At 44.6% G+C, this 26,724-nt stretch overlaps 2 long non-coding RNA genes across 4 annotated transcripts; both read left to right on the top strand.

The window, feature by feature from the left end:
- The first annotated feature begins 248 nt into the window (after nucleotides 1-248).
- LOC149871910 (uncharacterized) lies at nucleotides 249-26,724 on the top strand. Of its 3 annotated transcripts, XR_016440318.1 has the most exons (4): nucleotides 249-365; nucleotides 4,764-4,839; nucleotides 20,713-20,858; nucleotides 25,216-26,724. It is a non-coding gene; the product is annotated as an uncharacterized LOC149871910 (long non-coding RNA). The 3 variants fall into 3 exon arrangements; XR_016440319.1 differs by lacking the exon at nucleotides 4,764-4,839 and having other exon boundaries at nucleotides 251-365; nucleotides 25,216-26,723; XR_016440317.1 differs by lacking the exon at nucleotides 249-365 and having other exon boundaries at nucleotides 3,784-4,839; nucleotides 25,216-26,723.
- On the top strand, nucleotides 4,848-15,236 carry LOC149871911 (uncharacterized). Its single transcript, XR_016440320.1, has 2 exons — nucleotides 4,848-5,701; nucleotides 9,286-15,236. It is a non-coding gene; the product is annotated as an uncharacterized LOC149871911 (long non-coding RNA).

Genomic DNA, 26,724 nt, shown 5'->3' with positions numbered 1-26,724 from the left:
GCGAGCGGCCGCGGCCCGACAAGCAGAGGCCGCGAGGGAATCCCTTAGCGTAGAGGCCGAGCGGGGGGCGGCCACGAGCCAGCGGAACCGCTCCGGGGTCCCGCGCTAGCTGCCTGCCGCAAACCTCCGTGCGCGCAATCGAGGGGGCCTTGCACAGGAAATGTGGATGGGGAGAAACGTGATCGGGATTTCTCGGGGGGAGCGGACACGGAAGAGGGGAATTACGTATTTTCTCATCTAAGTATGTCAAGGCCCCAGAAGCAGAGCAATGCAGTCTAACTGATGTGTACGTGAAGTCCCCTGGCCTTCCAGAAGCACCACTGCATCTCTCTGGGCTCTCTCGAGGCTGTCGGGACATTTTTTATGTCAGTAAGCCCTTTATTTTTTATGTCTGCTTTGTAAGTTTGAAAGTGAAAAAACCTGTTGCTCTAAGAGTAAAAGCCTGTTTACCAGTCCTATGACAGTAACCCCTTCCAGTCACCCGAGGATCTTAAACAATATATAAAACGTGCCTAAGTGTTATCATTCCCCATTCTTAGAGACAGAATAAGTGAGGCACAGGCATGAAGGCTAGTACTTCAACACTGGAGTGTGGTTTGATTGTGCTGATTCAACATATCCAACCAACTTAGGCCTGACTTCAGTAGTGCTGAATGATCACAACTACTTTTAGACTTAGTTGGTGCTGTAAAGCTAGGGACAGAAGTTGCACGCAGACCCATTTAAGTGATCAGAAACTGGTTTAAATCTGTAACAGACCAGGAGTTCAGTGCACATAAACCAGTTTCAAAATGGCTGAAACTGTTTTAAGACAGACTTGGTTGAATGTAGTTTATCAGACTTAACTAATTTAGGTCAGACTGGTTTATGAAGCTTCTGTTCTAGACCCCATCCTGGTTTAAGTTAAATCGCAGTCCCCCAGCATCCCAACATGCTTTGCAGCCCTGGGCTGGGCTGTGCCAGAGCAGCGAGGGCTGGCTGACAAGACAGCGGGGGTGGGAGACCTAGGAGGGGACCACAGCTGGGTGTGGGAAGCGGGGAGAACAACCCCTGCCAGACTTTTCCCCACTGGAGTGGAGGTGTCAGCTGGCAGGTTGAGGCAGGGAGGAGAGTTTAAATCTCCTCTCCCACTAGCATGGGGCCCTAGCTGGGGTTTGCTTAGCAGGAACACAGCAGCCCTGTCAGGGTGCTGCTAGAGTGGGGGGGGGCATGAGGCAGAGAGCCAACAGCCTGGGAGGGACTGCCCCCCACTTGCCAGGCCCCAGACTGGGTTTGTTTGGCAGGGGTGGAAGGAGGCAGTCCATCCCAGGCTGTTGCCCCTACCTGCAGGGAAGTGGAGGGAGCACAGGAGCTGCTACTGAGCCATGGGGAACTGTTGGTGATAGGCAGCTGCCTCAAAGAAGTGCTGGAGACCTACTCAGCCATGCTGTGCCTCAGAGTGCCAGGCCGGCCTCGTGGGTTGCACTATTCCCTGTGCCATGAGCTGTGTTGAGGCCGCAGCCAGGGCCAGCCCAAAGCCAGTGGTGGCTGCCAGGGCTTCTTGAATGAGCTGCCTGTGCCACAAGCTGTGGGCCCGCTACCACTGCAAGCACCTCCCTATGCTGCAGCTGCTGTGTGCTGCTACCGTGCTCAACCAACTGGCTGAGAAGTGGTTCCTGGGCAAGCGCAAATAGGTGTGGGGCTGCAGGTGCCTGGGGGAGCTGCTGGGCCAGTGCTGCTTCTGAGGCACTGGGTGCTGCCAGCCAGGTGCAGTGAGCAGGTGGGTGGGCATGGCCCCCAGTGCAAATGATGTGGCTCTCATGGCATGGCCTCACTGCCAGCCCTGCTCCAGGCTGGAGCTGGCCCCAAGCACCCAGCAGTCACCTCAGGGCTCTCTGCCTAGGCACCAGGAGGGACAAGGAAGGACTCACCCATACAAGACTGCCCCGTCATGTCCAAGCCTCCCTTCCCCCACTCCCTGTCACTGCCTGAGCTCCCCTCCCCATTGCTGCCCTGTTGCGCCTAAGCACCTCTTCTCCCCCACCCCACCATCTCATACACTGTTGCTGCCCTGCCGTGTATAAGACCCCCTTCCACTCCACCAACTGCTGTCCCATCATGTCTTAGACCCCCTTCTCCCCTTCCCATCACTGCCCCATCCAAACAGAGTGGGAGTTTCTCTGACAGGTCCAAGTTTTCCAGTGTTCCCAGAGTTGCCCCTTGTTATGCTGCCTGCAGGCACCACTGCCCCTTATGGCTTCATGTAAAGGGATGAGTCTGTACCCAGGCCCAGTGCTTTAAGTCCTTGGGTCTAGACCCCAGCTGGGGTTTACCTGGAGGGGGCAGTCCCTTCCAGGCTTTTGGCTCCCTCCCTCCAGCAGAGCACAGGGGGTGTGACCATATCCCCTCAGCTAGCACAGGAAGGGGTGAAAAGCCTTGGAGCCATGGCTGGCAGGCTGGGAGGCATGCTCTAGCACCCCCTGGCTTCTGGCTTGAGCCACTGCAGGCATGTGGCTGCGTTTTCTGAATCAAAAGTGAATGTCTGTTTACTTGCTTCTCAGTTTAATCTCCACAGCTTAGACTAACCTGCAAAGACTGAATCAATTCAGCCTCAAGTTTTTTGAATGTGTGTACTTAGCCTAAGTGCTTAGCAACTCTAAGAATCAGTTCTAAGTCCTGATGAAATGGACTGCCAGTGAAATCTCCCCAACTACAAAGCATCTAGAGCAGTTTTGGCTTGTCAGTTGCATTCTGCAGCAGATGCCTACTTTAGACATTTCAAAATCTCCAGTAAGAACAAGGTGCTTGGAGAAAAAATATGATTAAAAGATCCTCTAGAGCAGGGGCCAGCAACTCCCAGCACACGTGCCGAGCGTGGCACGTGAGGCCATTTTGTTCGGCACACCACCACCAGCCCGAGTTCTAAGCAGCTGCTGCCAGCCATGGAGCCCAGGCTGCTTCCAGCAGGCTGCTGGGAGGCTGCAAGCCCTGCTGCAAGCACACCAGGCTCCTTGGGCTGGCTATAGCCGGGAGGCTGCAAACAGCTGCTCCGGGCTCCGGCATGTCAGCACTCCTGCACCTTCCAAGGTAGACATTGTGCTTTTTCGGGCACTCCAGCCAAAAAACATTGCCTACCCCTGCTCTAAAGCATCTTTGACCCCATTTGTTTTGGGAGAGAACACTGGTTCAGACCTGCTAGAGAGGTAATATATCCTTTTAGTAGCATTTTGTAGTTAAGGATAGGAATTGGGAGCCAATTTTCTGTTATTCTTGAACTCAGCTCATCATAAGAAAGGATCTTTATTGACCTCCTATTTTCTACTTTGCTCCCGAAGTAGAAGAATATGGCTAGAGTGCAGCAGTGACCAATGCTGTGTGCAGGAAAGAAATAACAAGAGCAATAAGAGACTGCATAAGAGAGAGATTTTCAGGTTCAAATTTATCTAGTCTTGCTGTTCAAACACCATTGTGCCTAGAACCCAGTAGGGGTATGCACAGTATTGCCCTCTCTTCTGGGCCTGTGGTTCTGACTGTGCCAAAAGAGCCATTGTAAGATGCTCTGGGAAGCTGTTGGAAGGCTTGAAGCTGATATAAGACTGCCTCCAGCAGCAGCTAGTTATTTTCAAACAAAAACATTGTTTTGTTTGTTTTAAAAGACTTTGGTGACTTCCATAGGCTTTTGAAGTCCAAGAGCTCCACTATTAGGGTCAAAGAAACACTGAAACACAGCACTGTGTGTCATCTCCCTGAATGGAATTGTGTTAATATGCAAAAAAAACAGAAGCAGGAGGAATAACAGGGGTTAATATGGGAGGGAAGGCTCTTAAGAGGTCTTCCTGTAGAAGCCACCTCATAAGAATACAAGGTAGGAAAATATACTGTGGTTTGGGTAACAGTACTATTGTTTTTATCTGACTAGAATTGCTTTCTTGGAGTCTTATCCTGCTTCCATTGAAGTCAACAGTAAAACTCCCACTGACTTTAGAGGTGCAGGAGTAAAGCTCTTAGACACAGAATGACACTGTGTTATGCTGTCTCTAAAACCAAGGTAACAAGATCACTTGGAAGGGATTTTTAAAACCCAGCTGGCAGCTGAGTAATGTTAATTGCTGTCAAGTCTGCCACAGAGTTATTGAGGTTTGTAAACTAAACTCAGGGGAGAGGTTAGATTCGAAACTGATTACCAGAAAGGTGAGGCAAGTACTGTGGGATCCTCATATAGCATTCCCCCAACTGGGTCCTGTGACCCTCTTTAGTTAAATACTCCAGTGTCACATTGATTTTTGAGGGGATATTTATAACTGGCATTGCCAGATCCATGCGCTAATAACATGCATCCTCTCCAAAATACCCATTTGTTTACAGCTCCGGTTCCAAAGTCTAATCCTTATTCTTTTCTTTGCCAAATTAAAGGTTGATCTTGTTCTGTGCATATGTACTTAGCTAGTATATCCTTAACAAGTGACCAAAAAAAATATTTTCAATGAATTGCTGAATCTTAATTTAATTAAGCCTAATTTTCTATATTTGATATTTGGGGAACTGGAGGGATGTAAAGCTCTCTTATTAGAGAAGTATAAACTTTGTAAAATAAATGGTTAGGCACTGGCAAACTTCCAGACACCTGAGGTTGCATCTAATTTGCATCTGCATTGCTATAAATAAGAAACAAATGCACTCCCATTTTAATAGATTGTATCCTCCATCATAAATAAAAATTTCCCGTTGGTTGAATTCATTAGCAATAAAAACTGTAACTGATGGGCTTTGTCTTCATTCTGCAGGTGAAAGCAGTTAGAAGCCACATTTTATATCCCCCGAGGCTGCACTTTGGGAATCCCTGCTGTGCAGAAATGTATGGTAACTGAAATCCATGTCTATAATCAGGCTAGATGGTTATAGAATTCAGGAAGGAGATTTGTGCCTTTCAGTGATTAAAAAAAAAAAAAAAAGATATGGCAGCCTTTCTGAGAGACTGGACTCAGAGGGATTCCTTGAGGAAATTAGACATTGTTAAGAAATGGCTCCGAGTAAATAGACCGAAACCAAGACAGAGACAGTGTGTCTGAAATGGAAAATTGTGAAGAGGGCAAGTTATACTAGCGACCTTATTGCATTCTGCTAATAGAGCTGCTACAATAGCAGAGACAGGCTCCTTACTTAGGAACTGCAGCCCCCAGTGTTGATGCTTTGCCAGTAATTTCTGCTTATACATACATACATATAGATATAGATATATATAGATATATATATGCATGCTTATTCAAGAAGGGTTATCTGGAATTACTTGTGATAGTCTCTTGGTGACATATGTAGTGAAAAAATATCACAACATGCCATTGCAATCAATGAGAACAATCATTCAGTGTTAGACTGCTGGAATCCTCAAATAAGTGGTGGGACAAATGGCTTTTTTTATTTATTTGCCAGCTATATCTATTCCCTAACATGTCTTCAGTGACATTACTTGCTTAATTTACTGACAAAAAAGTGTTGATAATATTGCCAACATTAAATAATTGCAAAATAAATTGTATTCTAAAGCCTGGATCCTACAAACTGCTCTGCATGTGCAGATGCCTGAATCTCAGCAGAGGTGGCTTTCTACTTGAATCAAGCAATTGCATGATGTCAGCTTTTGCTTTAAAGCGGTATGTTTCTAGCCTTCATGGCTGGAGGGAAGAGCTTCCACAGGTGCAGCTTAATGGCTCAAAAAATGAAGGTAAATTTGAAGATAAATAAAATAAACTATACTTCTTTTCTTTTAAAGCTGATAATTATTTTTAGCCTGTGTCATGATTTTCTGGGGGGGGCCTGAACCACTGGTGACTGCACAACTGGACAGTAGTGTTGTTTTGACATGTATTAGCAACATTTCCAAGTTACTTCTATCAGTTCAATAACCATTTTTTAAAGGTGCTTTATAGGGCAGAAGAACAGACTAGGTTTTGATCTTCCTCTTGCAATCCTCAGGGGCTAAACTTTCATCCACTTCCAAGGGAGTCAGGTCTATATGTTGACTGCAGGGTTTATAGGGTTGAACTGATAGAAAATAATTGCACATTAGGAACTGAGCAAAGTTTACAGTTAAGCTATTCGGAAAAAGAAAAACAACCCCTCATATATATATATGTTGATTTTTTTTTCCTTGAAAGAATTATGTTTTTCCTTGAAAGGGGCTACATTTTAAAACATATTTTTCATAGTCATCCTTGGGGTCCTATCCCTTTAAATTTTTCTGACACCAAAGCCAAAACACGTTTTTCTTCCCAGGTCATGGAAATCCCCTTGGAAACCCATTCATTTTGTTCCAAGAGGGCATTTTGTCGCTCTCTCTCCCCCCTCCCAAATGGGACCTAAGACATGGCCCTCCTTTTTGTTTTCAACTTGGAAAATGTAAGTTTGTATAGTCCATTCTATGTTTCTCTTCAGCTAGTTCTGTAACCTCAGGAATGAGCCTAAAAGCAACTTGTTGAAGGAAATACTGTAACTTCAGTAGACATGTGCATGTCAGGGTATTGCATGCTATTTCCAACTGTTCTTAGGTTCTTTTCCCTCCTTTTCTCTTTTTTCCTTCCCTATTCTTGGGGATTTGCTATAGCATCACACTTTCTTTGGGAAACTGGCCCCATTCTTTAGAGTTTTTCCATAAAGCAGAATTTTTATAGCAAGTTTAAGAAAGGATTTCTCCCACTTTACTTCTGGAAAAAAATTTAGTACTCAAAGATAATGAAAAGGCTCATTGTTTTCAGTGGGTAAAGGATCAGGCCCTACAAATGCTTAGCACAATTCTTGGTTCTGTACAACAAACATTAATACTTATTAATGGGGACTGAAATTGCTCAGCCCTTGGCCAGAGGCTCTCTACAACTTTCAGGATCAGGCTCATTACTTAACAGAGGCAGACAAGGTTCTTTGGGTACTTAACAGTACTTAAGTTACTTTGGGTACTTATTTAACAGAGTAGCTTTCTACAATGATGCGTTATCTTTGAACAGTGTTACCTTGCAACAGCATTTAACTTTGGGCCTGATGATGCACTCTTTACTTGGACTCTAATGGGAGCTTTGCATATGTAAAGACTAGATCTAGAATCCCCCAACTGGTTATAGCTTTAAAGGAATCCCATTCGTCTGACTCAAAACTCCTGTTAAATATTAGTCATGGGTTTAAAAAGTATCCCTGGTGTCTTTAATTGGCTTTATTAAAATTTCTGATTCCCCCAGGTCATTTAGCACAACAGTAAGTGGCTTGCATTTCTATAGCTCTTGAAGCCCTTAACATGTGAACGTTCACACACAGGCTTGACTGTGTCTTATGATCACCCACAGTGTGTATAGTGCCTGAATGTCTACAGGACTGGGACTTACTGAAATAAATTTAACATCTTCCTCATATATCATCCCTATTTGGCAGAAGAGAATGGTGGGTTTTTTTCCAGGAACCATTTGCTCCAAGTATGACTTCGATACCATTGGTAGTCTTAGAGTCATACTGTAGTCATGACTGTCCAGGAATTAGGAGAGGAGCAAGGATTTTAGGGTGAGATCTTTTTTGGACCGACTGCATAGTTCAGATAGAGTCAGACAAGTTTTCAAATCCAAGACCTTCTGCATCAGATTCTTTGAAAGCTTGTTTGACTCTATCCCAGCTATGCAGTTGCTTCAATAAAAGATATCACCCTAAGAAATCTCTGACTCTGATACCATTCACACCAGAACACGTAATTTTAGTATTAACAGTGTTGCTATAGCTTCATTATTACAAATTTAGAAATCATAGACGTTTGAGCCTCACAGATGTTGAACACATTCATTTCTTATTGTACTGCGAGTGTTCTTGGTGTTCAACACCTTGTAGGGGATGGGTCCTAAGACACACAATCAAAATAAAAGAATAAGAGAACAAAGCCAAGAGAACCATACTGCCAATTTCCCCATGTACTCTGAGGGAGCATCCAATTTTGCTCTTTTGTCCACCAGCAGTTTAACATTTATCTACTTCTTTGAAGACAACAAGCAGAGAAATAGGGCGGGATTCTGTTTTGTTCCATGATCCTATGTTTGATTGACAATTTCCCAAAGGGCATCTAGGCTGTCAAATATAGGCTGCATCCTGTAAAACGCTCATGGGAGAATTTTGCTGAGAAAGGGTTTGTAAGATCAGACTGTATTTGTCCATTTAAAATTATGTTATTTTTTTCATCGTCTAGAGTTAGTTTATCATAAGCATTTAGGATGTACTTTTTTGAATTAATGGTAGTGTTCTCTTTAAGTGTATTTTTTAAAATTATGATAATACAGGTTTTAAAGACTGATAATTAAGAGACAAAACCTATTTCTAGTGTAGAGAGGGTGAAATTATCATTTTCTCTAATTTGTACAGTACTAATCCTCATTGCAAATTGGATACAACTTTATATCTAAATTGATGGGATTAGCATGCAAATTAGAAACTCCTGTTCCTAAAAAGTTCAGTGGCAAATTTCCTTTAAAACTTCAATTTTGAAAGGAGGAAGCCCTATTTTTTAGAGTAAACTGTTTTCCTACACAAATTCCTAAACCTGGACAATACACTGAAAAACAGAATTAAAAGAAAACTGACCAAAACAGAAAATCACAATGTCATCAAGCAGTTCTCCCATAGAGGCTTTCTTTGTAATACAATTCTGAAGCTGCTTAAAACATAACGTGCTGAACATAACGTGAAGTATACCAAACATCAGAACTCACCTTTTCTCCCCGACCTAGTCAGCCACAGCCTTTCTGGTGCTGAGATCCTAGAAGCAGCAAAGCTATCATCTGGAAAGGGTCCCCTGGTTTGGCTCCTTTATTCCTCTCCCCTTTTTAACAGATGCTGTTAGGAAGGGGGTTGAAAGGCTCAGACAGATTTTCATTTTTAATAACTGAGCTTCAGGTTCCCAGGGGAAAAAATGTCTTCCATTGGAGACAAGAAGGTCCTGTGTCACCCAAATTCTTTATTTATTAAAGAGACAGAGGAGATCCTCTTACAAAACCCCAGAAAAGACTCCTCCATAAATCTGGTGAGGTGTTCACGATTTCTTTCTTTCAGTCACTTTAATTTCCACTTCTCTGTCATGTTAAACCAGCAAGCAGCCCAATGCCAGAATTGAAGAGGCAGGAAGCATTGTCTAGTGGTTAAAACAAAGAGGCTGGAGATCAAGAGATGTAGGTTCTATCCCTGGCTTTGTGATTAAGTGATCATGTGCCCTGAGAAATGCGCTTAATCTCGATGCCTCAGTTTCTCCATCTGTAAAATGCTGAAAACAATCTGTATTTTACCTAGCACGGGTGCTGTGATGTTCCGAACACTGCAGGCTGAAGAGCATGATATCACTCTGAAAAGGTGTTACAGAAGGACCAAATATTTTTGTTCACCCAAAATTTCTGCAGCTTGCAGAGGAGCAGGAGGGAATCTTCATCTGAACTCCCATCCCTACCTTACTGCTCACCAGTGAAGATATGCAAATAAAGATGCAGGTCAATAATTTTGGATGATTCTTCAATTCCATGGAAAAATTCAAAACAAAACATGAAAGTCTCCAAAGTGATTTTCATTATTTGATTTTAATTTAAAAAATAACTAATTTTTGGAAAATAAAACATGCTGAGGATTTCTTGCTCAAAACTGGGCCAACATGGACCAAGATAATGATCTACTCCCACTCAAAAAGAGTCTGACCTTTAGAAGATAATGAGACATTTTCAGAACATTCATTTTCGGCAATTTGCAAATGAAAAACCTGCTCCCTTTCAAGAAGCCACTTCATAGAAATGTGATAAAACCCCAAAGACGGTATTTTGAAACATCTGTGAGCGAATGGCCTGACTTGTTACAAAAGTCAGGCCTCTGACGTGCAGTTTGCATGTTCGCAGAAGTGTACACCCATGATTAACAATCTGGCTCTGAACTTCTGGGTTATGAATGGGCATGGTTGGGGGGGGAAGTTTTTCCTCATTTATTTAATATTTGTTGCACAGTTATTATTGAAATACAGGGAAGGGTTGAAAAAAACGCTCTGGAACCTGGGGACTGCAGCAACTAAAGTCTTGGCAGAGGTCTGAAACAGGGGAGTTAGAGCTGATGTCAAAGGAAACAGAAAGAGAGCACAAAGGGGGGGGGAGAAAAGATGCTAAGAGAATCAGCTGATAAGTTCAAATCCCAACTGTGGGCAGTTAGTTATATTATAGGCAGAGAGAAGTGTGATAACAATAGGAGCATAGCAGCATCTCCTTCCTCTATATTACTCATAATTTGTTTTGAAGCACTTCAGTTTCACCACCCCCACCTTAGTGCTGCACTGGCTAATGCCTCACTTGACTCATCAGGAGGCAGTGCTTCCTCTTTGGGACTAATGTGAGCTTCTATTTCTGGCGAGGTGAATTTTCATATTCTTTCTTTTATCTCTTTCCTCTCTTCTTTGATCTTTCTCCTAGGTTTTTTTTTCCTCTCCCCATTATCTCCACCTGTTTATTCCTGTTGTCTCTCTTCTCTTTTGTTTTTTTCCTTTGTTCTTTCAACACCCTTGCTCTTACCAACTCCCTTTCCTTCCACTGTCTTAACCTATTTTTTTCGCATCACTTTTCTCTTATTCCGTATCATTTTGCCAAAAGGTGTTAGAGATGCTTACTCTCAGCATTACTCTTTGGGGTAATTGCCATAATTACTGCTTTCCACCTTCAAAGCACTTTACAAATACTATGGTATCTTACCACACACATATTAGGTAGTTAAGCAAGTATCACAGCTCTATTTTACTGATGTAAAAGCCAAAGCAGAGAGACAGCTAAAAATATCAAAAAGCACCTATATTTTGGACACCCAATTTAGTTGGGTATGCACACTAATTAGTTACTTTTGAGAGAGAAGTTGTAGCTATCTGAATTGTTTTAGACTACACAAAGTTTGTGTCTAAGCAGCATAACTAATTTAGATGACTTGTTCAAGGACATCCAGCAGACCAGGATTAGAAAGCAGTTCTTAGCTATTGATTTACTTCCTGTAGTGGCTCCCAACCTTCAATGACCTATGGAGAACAATACACAAGTAATGTGCTGAGCAACATCCTTCTTTGCTTTTTGTTAAAATGGACCATAAGTGTGGTAGCCACAGTTTTAACATTTTAATTTCCTAAGGCTGCAGCAATATTGGAGGGTCTCCCAGTTAATTAGTTCCCCACAAGCCACAGGTTGAGAACCACTTCCCTAGACTGTGAGTTTGGGAACAAGGCCTCAAATGTCTGTAAAGCACTAGAAATTGCAGACATAGTAACAAAGGAGTTTCTGACTCCCAACTTTGTGCCCTGTTCAGTAGACCATGCTGCCTCGGATAACAAAAGCTTTATAGAAAAATTCCAATATTCTACAGGTCCAAACTGCTAAGCAACATTATTGTAAACTGAAGTGTCTTGGTCTTTCCTGTAAAATGCTGTATCATTTTTAAAGGGGAAATTACAATTGAGGGACAAGATGGTTCTCATTTGAAAATTCACCAAGATGCTGGGTACTTGCAAAATTTTACTTGTATTGCAGTTTTCTAGAAAACTTAAGTGACAACAATCCAAAAATACTTTTCATTCATTGTTTCCTTTTGATTCATATGAACTTGGTGAGCACTTACTAAGAAAAGGTGTGTGTATTAAGAAAGGAGAAAGGCTAAGCATCATGTTTTCTTTCTGTTTGTACTAAGTCAGTTCCTGTAGCTACACCCCTAAGTTTTGGAGGGTTGTTTTTTTTTCAAAATGTCTGTCCAGCTTCCTCTACACATGGTGTATACAGTAGCTTTTGTTCTTAGATTGTTCAATCCTGCAAACTCCTGAAGTAATTTGAGCTTTTCATTTAGGATCTAACAGCAGTGATGTTATAATCCAACACCACTTAAAGCAGTGGTGCCCAACTGTTTTGCTGTGCAGGCTAAAGGAGTCATGCCACGTTGGTCCATGGGATCTGATCTAGCTACATAGGACTGGCCCTGGTCCGGGTTCAATCCAGCTATGTGGGAACAGGGCTTTATCCCACTCTGTTCAGCTGGCCTGGCCAGTGCCAATCCAGCTGCATGGAGCTTGGAAATTTGGCAGCAGGGGAGCGGTGGCAGTTTTAATTACCACCACTCCTGCACTGCCAAATCTCCGTACCCATGGGGGAGCCCTGAGGCCAGGCTGGGCTGGGCCAGATAACATGACTCCATGCACTGGATCTGGCCTGTGGGCCAGGGGTGAGCCTTAGTTCTTAGTAACATTATTTTATAATGTATAAAAATTTGGAAATGAATCTGAACAATCTGATGTGTTTGGTGGCTGAGACCAAATAAGCATATCCAGTTGCTATACCAAGGGAGTAAGAGACAAGAGACACTTGGATACTCTTCTAGACTGGCATTAAATCTCTGTGTGATCTCTCACAAGTCACTTCACCTCACTTTCTGACTGTGAAATAGTGATAATTTTACCTAATGAGCTTTATAAAGCTCTTCAAGATCTAAAGATAAAAGGGGTTATATCAGTGTAAAGTGTTATTATAATAATTACATTGTTGGATAAGTAATTTTCCCTGTAATTGGATTAAAGGCCTTGATTATCTTCACACTTATCCCAGTTTCATATCTGTGTAATTCTACTAACGTAAACGCTCTTAATCCTAATATACACTAGCCTGACAGAAAAAGGCAGGAGGCAGGATCATAGTTTCAGATTTACTGAAGAATTCAGAGCCACAATAGAGAATGTATTCTCAATTAGTCCCTTTCACAAACTAGTATCTCCATTAATTCCCTTTATCTAATCTAGAGGTTGGCAATTATTTCGGCTACCAAGCCACTTAAGTTTTGGCGAGCTGTGGAAGGCCACACATAAAATCTTTCAGAAGATATCATCTTAACAAATTATGGATAAAAACCAAAGCATACACTAAAAATCAACCACCTACTATAACTAGGAACCTACTGAATTTACAGTTTTGCAGATTCCACAGAATCTGAGCAATGCCCACAAAATCCATGGGGGAAAAAACATTACTGAGTGCTCACCAGGGTGGGGAAAGTGGGGCCACACACCCAAGGGCTGCTGCCCCCACCCCTTGCACTAATTGGCTGCTTGTCATGTGGCCCCACCCCTCTCCACCAACTGGCAGTGAGGGGCCCTGGCTGCATGGACAGCCCTCACAGCCAATCAACAGCGAGGGGTAGGAGCATGACAGGTAGCCCCCATAGCCAATCAGGGGGCCTGTTGGCCAGTTAGAGGCTTGGGGGAGGGCCTGCTGGCTCCACTTGCAAAATGGTTGCCTAGGCCCACGCTCTGCCTGCAAACTGGGGGGTAGACCCTGTGAAGTAGGTAGCTCCCTAACTATAACATATGTTAATTTTAGTTAAAAAAAATGTGTATCCCAATTTTGTTTTTTTTAGTAGTGTATATCAAAACAATAGCATAATAGCTCAAAATAAAGTATTACTCTTGTATATTGTGTGTATGGGGTTGGGTGTGTGGGGCTGTCCATGCGGTAGGTCCTGGGAGCTGACTGGGGGTGAGGAGAAGGGGGACTGACAGACGTGTCCAAAAAAGCTTGCTTGGACTGTGCAGTGCAGGTGAGGACCACTCTCCCTGCTTCCTGATCTGGCCTGCAGCTGCCGTCACAGTGCTCTGCATGGGGCTGAGCCCCATGCACTCCTGCACAGGGCAGCCTGTGCCATGGTCTTGCTGACAGCACTGCCAGGCCCTAGACCTAGCCCCAGCCAGCATTCACAGCTTCCCCGTGGGGCTGCCTTCTACCCACTTGGCCACCTGCAGATGGCTGCTCATCACACTAAGTGGGTGGAGTGGGTGAAAGGTGGATGGGAGCTGAAGCTGGAGCCTGATGCACTGGGGCAGGAGCAGCCCAGCTGCAGCTTCCCCCCTGCCTAGTTGGGTCTGTGATGCCCAGCATGCACCACCATGGCTGCTTCTGCTTCCTTACACTACCTGCTGCTTGGAGCAGTGCAGCAGGGGCAGGATGAAGAGGAGATGCCACTGGAGGCAAGGGGATTGAGCAGTACCTGTGTAGCTTGAGCAGCATGTGGAGCAGCCCCACCTGTGCAGCATGTGGAGCAGTGCAGTGGTGCACACTGGCTGGGGCAGTGCCATTGGTAGGTGTGGGGCAGGTGCAGGTGGAAGCACAGTGCAGGCTGCCCTGGGCAAAAGTGGGCACAGTTTGGCCCCATGCAGAGTGCTGCAGGGGCAGCTGCTGGCTGGATACAATTAAATGGCAGACTGAACTGGTCTGCAGGCCGTATGCTGCTCACTCCAATCTAATCAATAAGAAATGCCATGTGATCCTTGGGATCACAAGTAAGCAATTACACTTGAATACCAAACATAAAAAGTATAAATAAGATAAAAAATATAAATAACATAAAAAGAATAAAAAGTACTCTCCAAAAATGTTGCTGAAAAAATTTCAAACACTAAAACCATATGTGGCTATTGTCAAATGACATTTCATACAAAACTGTCAAAGTTCATCACATCATTTATCATCAACTGTTCCCTCAGTGTTAGCATTAACAGACTCTAACAGGTGCTGCATCCAGTTCTGCATAACTGGAATTCTGATGGGTTGTCTGAAGAGCAGGAGTCTCACAATGAGCAGTGACGATCTCTGGGGAACATTAAAGAAACTGACATTCTATTTAGTGAAATTGGGACAAAGGACCTGACTGGCTTATGAATGATGGAAATCTTCTAAATAGGGGGAATATAGTTTCATGAAAGATAAAACAGTAATAAACAGGTTTGATCATATTCTATGGAGCGAAAAAGATGACCCCAAATTTGCCCCCAGTATAACTCTACTGGTTTAGCCTACAGGGATGAATCCATCTCTAATATCTACTTCTAATTAACACTGCATGTACTCAAAGCTCATATTGTATATAACCTTTTGTTTTTTTTAAGTGGACTTACATAATGTGTTGCGACTTCCATAATGCACAGAACTAAGATTTTGTGAATTTGTGTCCCCCCTGCATGCATACGTGCAGCATGGCACAATCTACACTCTCTGTAGGCATCTATATATAGAAAGTAAATATATGCATGCAGGCAGAGGGGGCGGGGGAGGCCTTGGCCCTGATCCATTACACCTGGCCTTTCTAGAACACTATTAAAATTTCATGTTGTTTTCCTCGTGTCTCCTGGGTTCTTTGTTCCACTCAGGCCACTGCTGACCAGTCTGACTCTTAGATCAGACAAAAGGGTTGGAGCGGGGGAAGAAAGAGAGATGGTCTACAGTTTGTGTTTCGCTGGTCTTGCAAGTTCTAATGAGCTGTCAATCAAAGGCCAATTTCTGCAGAGCTTAACTGTGACTAGTGAAAGGGGCCAGCACAAGGGATTCATTCTTACTTGAGAGTGTGTCGCTGACCCAGATGCAAGGCAGTGCATACAAACACTTTTAGCATCACAGCCAAAATTCCCCTATGAATTTTTGTCACATTCACTAGCTCTCAGGAATACTTTTTACTTAGTCTGACAGCAACTAGATGAACTACATTACCTTATCATAGAATATAGTACCCAGCTCCATAGTTAGGTTGGCAGGACAGACTGTCTTGTGCCAGACAAACTTGCACTTCAGGAGTGACCTGGCTTACCTTTTTGGCAGTAACAGAGAAGCAGCTAATTTCTTGAGATGGGTCAAAACTGGAACCATTAGCAACACCCTTCCCCCCATAACAAAAAAAAAACCAACCAAAAAACCCAAAAACTATAGAGGTTAGTTAAAAATCAGGGCCAGGATCTAAATCACTATTACTTAGGTTTCCAAAGTCAAATCTCAAACTGATACTGTTTTACAAAACCAAAGTTTTATGATTTTCTTCTTTTACATACAGAAATAACTGTTTGGCTGGATAACAGTACAATATTCCTCCTGAACTCAGTAAGAGCTGCAGATACTTAGTTAGCACTGCTCAAGATTAGGCGCTAAGATTTGCTTATCTAGGACTGTTGGCAGTTTTCCTATTAGCCTCATTAAGTCTGGTATCTCTTGAAACCACGCTGACCCATGTGAACTGACTACTGAAATCTCTTTTTTCTCCTTCTTGACAATGCAGTCATAACCTACGATCAGTACTGATTCTTAGGGGGAAGAGGGCAGAAGCTAAATTGACACCCCACCAGTTGATGTGAGTTTAAGACTACACCTGGATGAAGCTGCTACTAAAAAATCAACAAAAGACTAAACCAAACCCAAAAAACAACCAACCACATTTTGGAAAAGATCTGTTCAACTTCAAAAAAAAACCAAAACAAAAATATAAAAACAGGTTTTCCTTATGATCCATTGCAACAGATACTTCTTGGGTATTTTTCTGTATTATGATACTTACTTTATCCAACAGGCTGTCTGAACAGTTTTCTTCATTCTCTAGAAAGGGCAGGGGTCCTTGTCACTTAGGGTAGTGCAAATCAGAAATAACTCTGCTGAAGTAAATGCATTTACAACTGGTTTTACATCAATATAAATTAGGACTGAATCTGATCAAAAGCAAAGACTTCTGTCAGATGCAACACCAATAATAATCTGAGACACGATGACTCATTATGAAGTTCTTTAGGGATCCAGAAAGCTCACAAAGCGTGGCAGACTTTGCCAGCTGAAATGTTGTTTTGCATGAGAGAGAGAGAGAGAGAGAGAGAGAGAGATATTGCCTGTCACTTTATGGTTTCCTGAATCATTTTTAACATAATAGAGTGTTCCTGGTTTAGATAAAATATCTGGATTTTTAAATGACCAGCAGTTGATTCTGTGACTGCTTCGTCATTAGTACGTAACTCATGATATGATATGGCCCACGTTACAACCATGTCTGAGTGTACCTCATAATCTCTGATGTGTTTATCTCACAGCATATCTGTGATTTAGGGAAGCATCATTACTTTTCTTTTCAAAAAAGGAGAGAAACTGAAATTAAGAAAGGCTAAAGGCCAGAACCACAAGAGATAGGAGCATGGAATTTCTCAGCAAGATCAAGCTTAACTTTAGGTGTCCTTTTCCCAGAGTGGAATTCATAACCCTTAGTGAGGAACTCAAGTTCCATGGAGAGGCTGAAAATGCTGAGGGATGGGATTCACAATAGGATATGCTAAAGAGAGACTGAAGTCCAACCTGTCTCCTGGACTTCAGAACCTATCTGCTTCTCTAAATTAGGCACCTCTTAAAAGCTGGGATCCATGGGCCAAATGGACTTTGCTGGATATATTATTCTTTTGGAAATAAAAGACTGATTTCTTTTCTTTCAAAAGCCAGCTGTCAAAGGAGGAGGAGGAGGTAGTCATGCTGCACACCTTTTATATATTAGCCTACTGGTCAGAGCACTTACCCAAGAAATGGGAGACCTGGGTCAAATCCATATCTCCCCCTTCCAGAAGAGTGCCCTAATCACAAGGGGCACTTTGCATTTGAAGCTATACCATTGGGTAGAAAGGAATGGATGATTCTTGAGGCCACAGAGACACTGGGCAAGAAGCAACCTGACTTTATAGCCTAGTAAAAAGAACAAACATTTGTGAGAACCAAGACCTTGCCTGTTCCCAACTGATTATGCATTGTGCATTAGAGTCATTAGATAAAACACATGAACAGTTTCTAAGCCTGGTGATTAGGACATTCTCCTGGGAGGCGCAGTTTTGACCCAGGTCTCCCCAGCTAGGGATAGAAGTTACATATAAACCAGTTTAAGTGATTAGAAACTGGTTTAAACCTGTAACAGAACAGAAGTTCAGTGCACATAAACCAGTTTCAAAATGACGGAAACTAGCTTGAGATAAACCTAGCTGAATGTTGTATTGGATTTAACTGACTGAGGTCAAACCAGTTTATAGAACTTCAGTCCCAGACACCTTCCTGGTTTAAGTTAAATCAGTCCCCCAGCATCTCAGCATGTTCTGCAGCCCTGGGCTGGGCTGTCTGTTCCAGCCAAGCAGGGTTGGGCACACCACTCTCCTCCCTAGCTGAAGCACTGTCATTGCTCCAGCTGGCTGAGAAGAGGGTGGGGGTGCAAAACCGTGCTCTGGAGAGTAGCCGGGTCTGCCTGGCAGGGGGGCAGCAGCCCTTGCCAGGTGTCCCCAGACTCCCCACCCCCGCTCACTGCTCCAGCAACAACAGCAAAAACGTGGCCAGAGGCTGGGGGTTTAATCCCCTCATTGCAGGCAGCAGCGGCATGGACACCAACATGATGCTGGCTCAATCCCACGCTGAAGATCCCCTTGGGCAGGGCCCGCACCACAGTGCCTGGGCCAAGTCCCTCAGAGGAACAATGAGTGGTGCCTGATGCAGAGGCAGGTCCAGCTGCGGGGACGGGGCAGGGAAGGAAGGATGCGACTTGGTAGCAGTGAGTTGGCTCCATGATTAGTCCAAGCTTCCTCCCACCCCTCTCCGCACCTACATCTCGGTTACATCCCTCTCCCCTGCCCCATCCCGTGGCTGGACCTGCCTTGGTGTCGGGCACCACTCGCTGCTCCTCTGAGGGACTTGACCCAGGTGCTGCAGCACGGGCCCTGCCCAAGGGGATCTTCAGTGTGGGACGGAGCCAGCCCAAGCTATGTTGGTGCTTGCATCACTACCCTCTGCCCCTCAGGCTACTGGCACCTGGCCACTGCAGCATGTGGCTGCATTTCCTGAATCAAAAGTGAATGTCTATTCACTTGCAAATCTGTTCAATTTACGCAGTCAATTCAGGCTTGGGCTTCTTCTGCATGATTTAACCAGTAGGATCTTCTGTAAATGGTAGAGCCAGTAGAATTAGTGGAATCTTCTTCCTTCATCATGCATTTTTGAGTGGAAGCAGCCATGGCTGTTGTGCTCTGTGCTGAACTCGGTGCTGTTAGTACATAGTAGATGTGTTCAGAGCACGCCTACCAGACGACCCCTCAAGGGACATAAGACTTATTTGCTAATCACACACTGGTTTAGGCATTAAACAGGTGCTGAGCCACAGAACTCTGGCAAGATAGTAGTCGCTCAAAGTCAGCAGTTCTCAACCTTTTTAGATTCAAGTCACCCCTTGAAAAATGCCAGCACTTAGCTTTCACTCTTTTCTCAACTATGGAAAAATATTAGAGCAATTCTTTTGTTACAAATAACTCAGAAAAACCACAGCAGGTAAGGAAGTTTTTGACACGATGGATTCCTATTTGAAACCTCTGGATTTATTGTGTGAATTATGTATAGGTGTTTGAATATCTAACAGTGCTAATATTGTGTGGCACCCTTAAAAGGCATGGCTTTTCACCATGCTGCATCACCCTGGTTAAGACCTACTGCTCTAGGTCCACACAGGAACAAAACTGTAGGTGTACTGAGAACTGACAAAAAAGGTAGGTACCTATGGACTTTCCAGTTTTTAAGCAGCAAGGTACTGATTTTGTAGATCATACTCTCAGACACTGTAGTCTAAATTCCACCAAGTCTTATATTAAACCCTGTAACAAGGAGCCAGAGGCAGCAGGAAGGTCTGCCAGCAGACGTGTAAGGGTTTTATATGGAAGAGTAGGCAGCCAGGGAGCTATAGGGCTGCAACAACTTGGGAGCTAGTTGTGGGGCAACAGGCCAACAGGGCAGAGTTGTAAGTAGGTAGGTAGGAGGGGAACAGTAACAGTACAGTGAGAAGAACAGCAGCTGGCTGTTTGTTAATTTGAGAGAGCATACCTGTGGCCCATCAGGGAAACACGTGACCAGAAGAGGTTGTGCTCAGGTGATATAAACTTGGGTTCCCAAGGCAGAGGGGCCAGTGTGGCCCTGAGCTCTGCAAGGAAAAGAGCTCCCGTCTGTTCAGGCTGTTAGGTAGTAAGCTGCAGGCCAGAAAAGGTACTCAAGGGGCTGGTAGGAAGCCAGTGAGTGTGGTTAAGGCTCTTGCAGCAGAATAGACACCCAGGGAAGCATTTTGGTTTGAAATGGCTTGCTGGTGTCTGTTTCTTACTGGAGGACTGGACTGGGGCTCTGGGGGTGGACAGGAAGCCAAGCAGCAGGGTTTTTCAAACCCTGCAAGGAGCAAGGCATGAAGGGGCTAAAGCTGAAAGGGCTGAAGCCTGAGAGAAGCTGATACCAGGACACAACCAGGGACCCAGGGGTGAGTTAAGGCTGAGGGATGATGCCTAAACAGAGGGAAAGAGAGAAAAAGCTGGACCAAGGCTGAGGGCCAAAGCCTAATTAAAGAGAAACAGGGCAAGGCCAAGAGGGCCAGGGCCTGGGTAGAGAGGCTGAAATGTGGGAAGGGCTGCAGCTAAGACAAGGCCAGGGAACGAGTCTAGTGAGCTGAGTGGGTTGAGACAGACTGGGCCAGAGCACCCAGTGAATGAACTGAGAGTAAGATCTGCAAGACATAGGCATGGCTATGGCTGAAAGCCATGGTTAATGTCACTAAGGTGGGTTAGTGACCAAAGGCCAAGATGCGGCCAGTAGGACCCAATCAGTTAGTGTGATGCGAGTACCAGCAGGGCATAGAGTGAGGTAGTAGATTTGTTGCCACGAGTAGGACTGGGACCTCGTAAAACAGGTGAAGTTAGGCAAAGTGGGGATCCAGTGGGTGTACCTGGGAACTCTAGGAACAGCCTCCCAAAGGAAAAGCCATCAATGTATGGCAGGCAGGATAGTGAGAAGGTTATCCTGGGGAGACTGAGTGTGGCAGGATTGGTTTGGCCACCAGGGGATACCATGGTCACCACTGGGGTTGGTTCTTTTACAGACCCCCTGAGTGCTTTTGTGGCTCTGGGCCTAAGACTTGTCCAAGATCATATGGAAGTCTGTGACAGCAGGGAATGGAACCCAGGCCTGCTGAAACATCCTAATAACTGGACCAATCCTTCTCACCTCTCATTTACATCTGAAAAGGTAGGTTTCTCTTCTGACCTGATAGCATTTTAGTCACACGCTGAACTCTCTTTGCATAGGTGTAAATGGCTGTCTGACCCTGGAAACTACTATACATCGTTGTCTACTCACTTGATTTTACTGCGAGTCTCATGATATTCAGCTATTTTATCTTATTTTAATTTTTATTTTATTTCCTCCACCCCTTCCCCTTTGAAGCTCCAGCTCTTGGAGTCAAGTGATTGAGACAAACCCAGCTTTCCTTTAAAACAAAAACACAGAAGACATATCTCCATGTATTACAGAAATGCAGAGCAATTGCTTTTGAGCCATTATAATACCTTTTTTTGGCTTGCTTCATGATTTTTGAATGCTTGGAGTTGACAATACTGTGGTTCCCATATGTTGTCCCAGTAAAGTATTTGCAAAAATAGGTCCTAGGATAACACAATAAGATACGGCACTAGTAGGGTGGGGGGACAGTAAGACTGTGTGATCATCTGGATGAGTGTGATAACAAAGATTCTGGAAAAACGGTTGGGTGAGAAGAGTCCAAAACTGCAGAGACTTAGAAAGATATTTAATAAAAATCCCAGCTCACTAACAGATCATTGAAAGGGATCTCAGGAGGTCACCTAGTTCAATCCCTTAGATAAGGATGATGTATTTAAATCACCTAATTACAAATCACCCTATGCAAGTTTATGTCTAACCTGGGGCTATCCAAGTGGTGGACCACAGACTGTGCATGTGGCCCCAAACATGGGGCCTGTCAGTTCTCACCCAGTTGCTATTCCCCCTCATACTTGCTGAGTGCCTGAGCTGCACATGCAGCTAATTGTGGGGGGGGTGGGGGTGGCAGTTGTACGTGCAGCAGAAGGGCCAAACTGCCTGTGCTGAGTGGGGCAGCACATGTAGCTGCAAGGGGGTGCTGAGGGGTGAGTTAGGCTGCCTATGCTGTGCACCTGGCAGGGGGTGCTGAGCACACTGGCTCTCCCCTCTGCCAGCCACATGTGCAACTTCCTCCCACCCAGCTGCAAGGGTATGGCTTCCCCTCTCAACTGTGTGGGCAGTATCCCCGCCTCCTGGCTACACATGCCGTGCAGGGGAAACTAAGCTCCTTGCATTGGGAGGGAGTTGGCTGCACTCTGGGCAGCCCATATGGTAGGGGAAAGGAGGGGGTGGAAGCAGGGGAGGGTACCAGCACAGAGTATGGCCTCATAATCTGTGACCCACATAGCATGCCCCTGGCTGCTAGAAAGATTGATGCCCCTAGGCTAGACCAAGGCTATTCAACAAAAGGCCTGTGGGCTGGATCCAATCTGTGGATCACTGTACTGATCCTAGCCCTACATGCTGCATGCAGGCTGAACCTAGTGCTACCAGTTCTGCATGCAGCATGGGGTTGGTCTATGGCACGCACTGAGTGCTGTGCCTTGCTGGACCAGCTCTGTGTGCTGCCCCAGATTGGGCTGTGCTGGATTCAGTTTGCGGGGCCAGTTTGGTGGGCTGCCACATGCACTGCATGCCCCATGCCAGCCTCCTGTGCTGTGTGCAATGTGCATGGCCAGTTCAGCCCAGCCCTGGGGCTCACTGTGCATATGGCAGGTGAGGCCAGCGTGGGGTTTGCTGCATGCACAGTGAGCTCTGGGGCCAGTGTGCACTGCACACAAGCTGGATCCATCACTACACAGTGGGTTGGTCCCAGTCTGGCCTGCAGCCTGACCCAGTGACCCTCATCTGGCCTGGATAAGTCTGACATACCTGGTCTAACCTATTTTTAAAACTCTACAAATAATCCTCCTGTACCTACCTAGCACAATGCCAAAAAGATCAACACCCCCCCCGCCACACACACACCAAAACTTGCCATAGATGAAGGAAGACAAGGCCATTGTAAATGTCCTGCCACTGCAAGGACAAGAAGCTTATTAAAATACACTCAAGACGTGCCATCTTCCTTTTCTCACAGGATAACAACTTGCATGTGAAAGTATTGGTTTGGAGTCGTATGCAAGCCTTGAGCTCTGCTTAGTCTGGTAGTCTTGAGGGCAAGATGCTTACCTACTCCCTGGAGCTCATGCTGTTCCAACATTATTGTCATCACATAATTTTAAAGTGAACAGTATTTTTATGGGACTTTCCTTGGAGGCAATCTCACAGGAGCCAAAGCAAAGTTCAACTGGAGGTCTACGGCAGTGCCAGTTCTGTGAAGTAGATGTATGATGCTGGAATTCAAGCCCATTGGACCATATTTCCATTCACCCTTTCTTTAATTAATGAACTGCTCTTACAATACTGCTTTCATAATAACATCCCATTATCTGATCTGAAATGGGCCCTTGGTAGATACTGCATCCTTTTTCTCCAACAACATTAATCTAGAATTGAACTGGACCTTATTGCAAACGTTATTCTTTCAATAACACTCTTCTGCTTAGAACATAAATGACTCTGTGCCTCATCTCATGAGGCCAAATAAGGACCTGGAAATTTGCTTCTATTTAACTGGTACATAAAGTGAAAAAGCATAAGTGGCTCTTCTTGCTAGTCTTCACCAAAACCACCTGTAGGACTTTGGCTCTGATCCATTACAAGTCCAGTAGAGATTTTGGAGAAGGGGTAGGAACCAGAGCCCTGCACTCAGATTAAATACATGTCAGCCCTGGAGCCCTTTCTTTATGGTTAGGGCAGAACATGTCTTATTTAAAAGAGAAGTGAAAGATACTGCAGTACAATCCTGGCGTGAATAATTGAAGTGGAATCTGGAATGCATACCACCGTATCGGGAGTTCTGAAGACCACGTCTGATCGGAAGAAGTGACTGTTACCTGAGAGGTAATAGAGAAGATGCTGGCCCAAGGCTCTGTAGTCTCGGCCTGCTGTGGAACAGAGATACCAGGGTTAGGGTAGTGGGGGCACCCCCTATTAGTGCACAAAGTATATGGGATCTGAAAACTGGGCACCAGTCCAAGGTCTAAACACAACTTCACAAAGTGATTACTCAGAGATGTCAAAGTTTGCCTCTGAGACAGATGCTACAGGAGAATGAGACAATCCAGCAATCTCTTCTGCCTTACACTAACCATCCTCTCAACAAGTCCACCTGACATGGTATTAAAAGAAAAAAAAAAGTCTATATCCTGCTGTACTGCAGTTTAAAATGTTGGTGAAACATTTTACATTATTATGAAATAGTTAAAGAGTTTTCAAGTGGAGATGGGGCGGTACTACTGGCTAGCTGAATGATACTTTCTTGGAACTCCCACAGACCGCCCCTAAAAACCTTTCGGGGTAGGTCTTAGGAAGATACCTGTCTTAGGAAGATAATCAAGATGAAGTTTCAGTGGTAGGGGATGTGTTTCCTGCATATGGAAAAAACAACTGTGAGCAAGAGCTAGAAGGGAGATGCCAGCTGTAAAGAGAGGGGTTCTCTGGCTTACTGAGTTGATATCTGCCTCCTCATTTTCAGGAACTCACCTGGCTGAACTAACCGATCAACAAATAGATCTCCAAATCACACAATGTGTTATACATGGTATCTAAGCATTTGCAGAATAGAGCTCTGTTTACTTGCATAAGTAGCCTCATTAGCTGGGGGCCTCAGGCAGAATGGAAATACAGGCTCCTCGTGCATTGTACACCTTTGTTGAAATTTATCACCTTTAAGCTTGCCTCATCCTTTTATATCATGGAAAGGGTCTCCACACCAGTTGGCATAAAGAGCTGAAAAGGAAGGCATTCTGGGCAGGCCATATGAATCTACATTTATATGCATTCAGTGGCCTCAACATTCCACATCATAAGTGTGGAGGGGTTGGGGATGCTCTTCCAGAACAGCTGGGGGGTAAGGAGGAAAAGAGATGGTGAGATCACCTAATCATTTTGAATAAGGTGCTAGAAATTTTCTCCACAGCTGCTCTATGCTCCTCCACACAGAGCTTTATTACTGTGGGTTTTTGGGGGTGCGGGGGGAGTGGTGTTGACCTCCCCTGACAATACTCCTAGTCAAGCACTTCTTAGTGATCCTCTTCTTTGCCTGCACCCCCACCCCATGGATTCCCCTTGAGTCTGCCCAACAGTTCATTGCATCTAACTACTACACCAGAGGCAGAGCTAGGCAGCTACGCATGCAGTAGGGCTGCTATTTTTGCATGGCCCCTTAAGTAAGCACCTGGGGCTTGTGCCCACCTCCTTCCCTTAATTATGCTACTGCCCTGCACAACACTTAATCAAAAACAAGGCAGAACATGCAGGACATAGACAGCTAATGTTACCAGTGAACAGAAATGCAAATTTCACCGTAAAAATACAGTTGAGTTTTTCTGGGTTTCTAGCTTAGGTATTTCTTAACTTAATGATTACTTCTTTTCTACAGGAGCCATTAATTTAGCTGAAGACATGGCAAGAAGACGAGTTTGGGATTATCCCAAGCATCCTGCTGGGCAGGGATCAAATGCTGCAACTAAAAGACCAAAGCTACTATTTCTCTGGAATGGAGAAGAATATTAACAGGGAGGGAGAGGCATCTGTACAGTACCATAGTTGTAGGGGGAGAAGATGGTTTATTTACTTGCTTCTCAGTGATATATCTATCTTCGGTGTTTCTAAGACGCCCATCACAGCAGGATCTAAGCTCCATCTCAACTGTCTGGGACCTAGTAACAGAAAACTGTTATTTGATCTCACTCCTCTTTATCCAATCTCATCTATCAGGAGCATACTAAGCTGCATGGTATCTGAGCACCTCGAAGAAATTACACAAAGTCATTAACCTTCCTTGGAATCTCATGTCTGTGCTTAGAATAAAGACATGTTAAAAGAAACAGGAAATTCAAATGGGTACTTTCTGATTTATCCATACCTGCTCATCTGATGCATAAAAAGAACGTACTGTACAGTTGGAATGCATAAATGAACCTGTGTTGAATAATCATATCACCACCACCACCAGACCTAAAGTTTCCAAGTTTTGTGCAAATCTTAACACCACCACATGAGAAACATTAGCCCTATTCAATAGAAGGGGAAAAGTGAATTAAGAGGAAATCATATGTCCAAAGTCCTCCACTAGATAGTGACAGAGCCAGGCACTAAGTCCTTGGGCCTGGATAACCTACCCTCAGTGTAGGATCCTGAGGAAATTAGAACTGGGTGGTTTTACTGTACCTATATACACACAATCCCCAATATTGCCCCAGGGGACAGGTTGACATCTTGAAGAAGTCAGAGAAGCCTCAGTAATACCCTAGTAGCCAGCTTCCGCAGTTACTGGGCAACTGGGAATCACCAGAGTAAGTGTATACTCACAAGCAACACCGCCTGCACCAGGACTGTGAAGATGGAGGAACAGAGCTGGAGGAATCTGGCTACTCAGGTAAGTTCAAGGCCATACCAGAAGCACTCACAGCACAGCCTGTTAGATTCCAATGAATCTGCAAATTCTGCTAAATATTTTGTCACAATGAAACTAAAACAAAAAAGACCTGCCTCAAGGCCTGTTTGGTGTCTCCAGAAACATACAAAGGAGCTTAGCTAAATACCTGCCCCTCATCATATGTATAACCATGATCTCATATACTCACGTACATAGAAGAACTGCTCGTTTCAGCTTGTTCTTCAGCCCGATTTGAGTAGGGGTGGGCAAAATGCAGCCCACAGGCTGCATCCAGCCCACCAGGCCATTCCAAATGTATATTTATCTGCTCCTGGCTGCCTGTCAAAGATAACAGCAGCCGGGGGCAGTAGGACCCCAAGGGGAACCAGCAACAAGGCCAGCCTGGCATGCCCCACCCCCAATCCTCTCTTCCCCAACTGGAAGACTCTGCCTGCCGCAGCTTTCGGATTGCTCCAGCACCCCATAGCTGTATCACCAGACCACAGAAGC

Source organism: Crocodylus siamensis, chromosome 2 (assembly GCF_052110815.1).
Source record: "Crocodylus siamensis isolate JL-2025a chromosome 2, ASM5211081v1, whole genome shotgun sequence".
Lineage (NCBI taxonomy): Eukaryota > Metazoa > Chordata > Crocodylia > Crocodylidae > Crocodylus > Crocodylus siamensis.
Note: the sequence above shows the minus strand (reverse complement) of the source record. Positions and strands in the feature narration are given on the sequence as shown.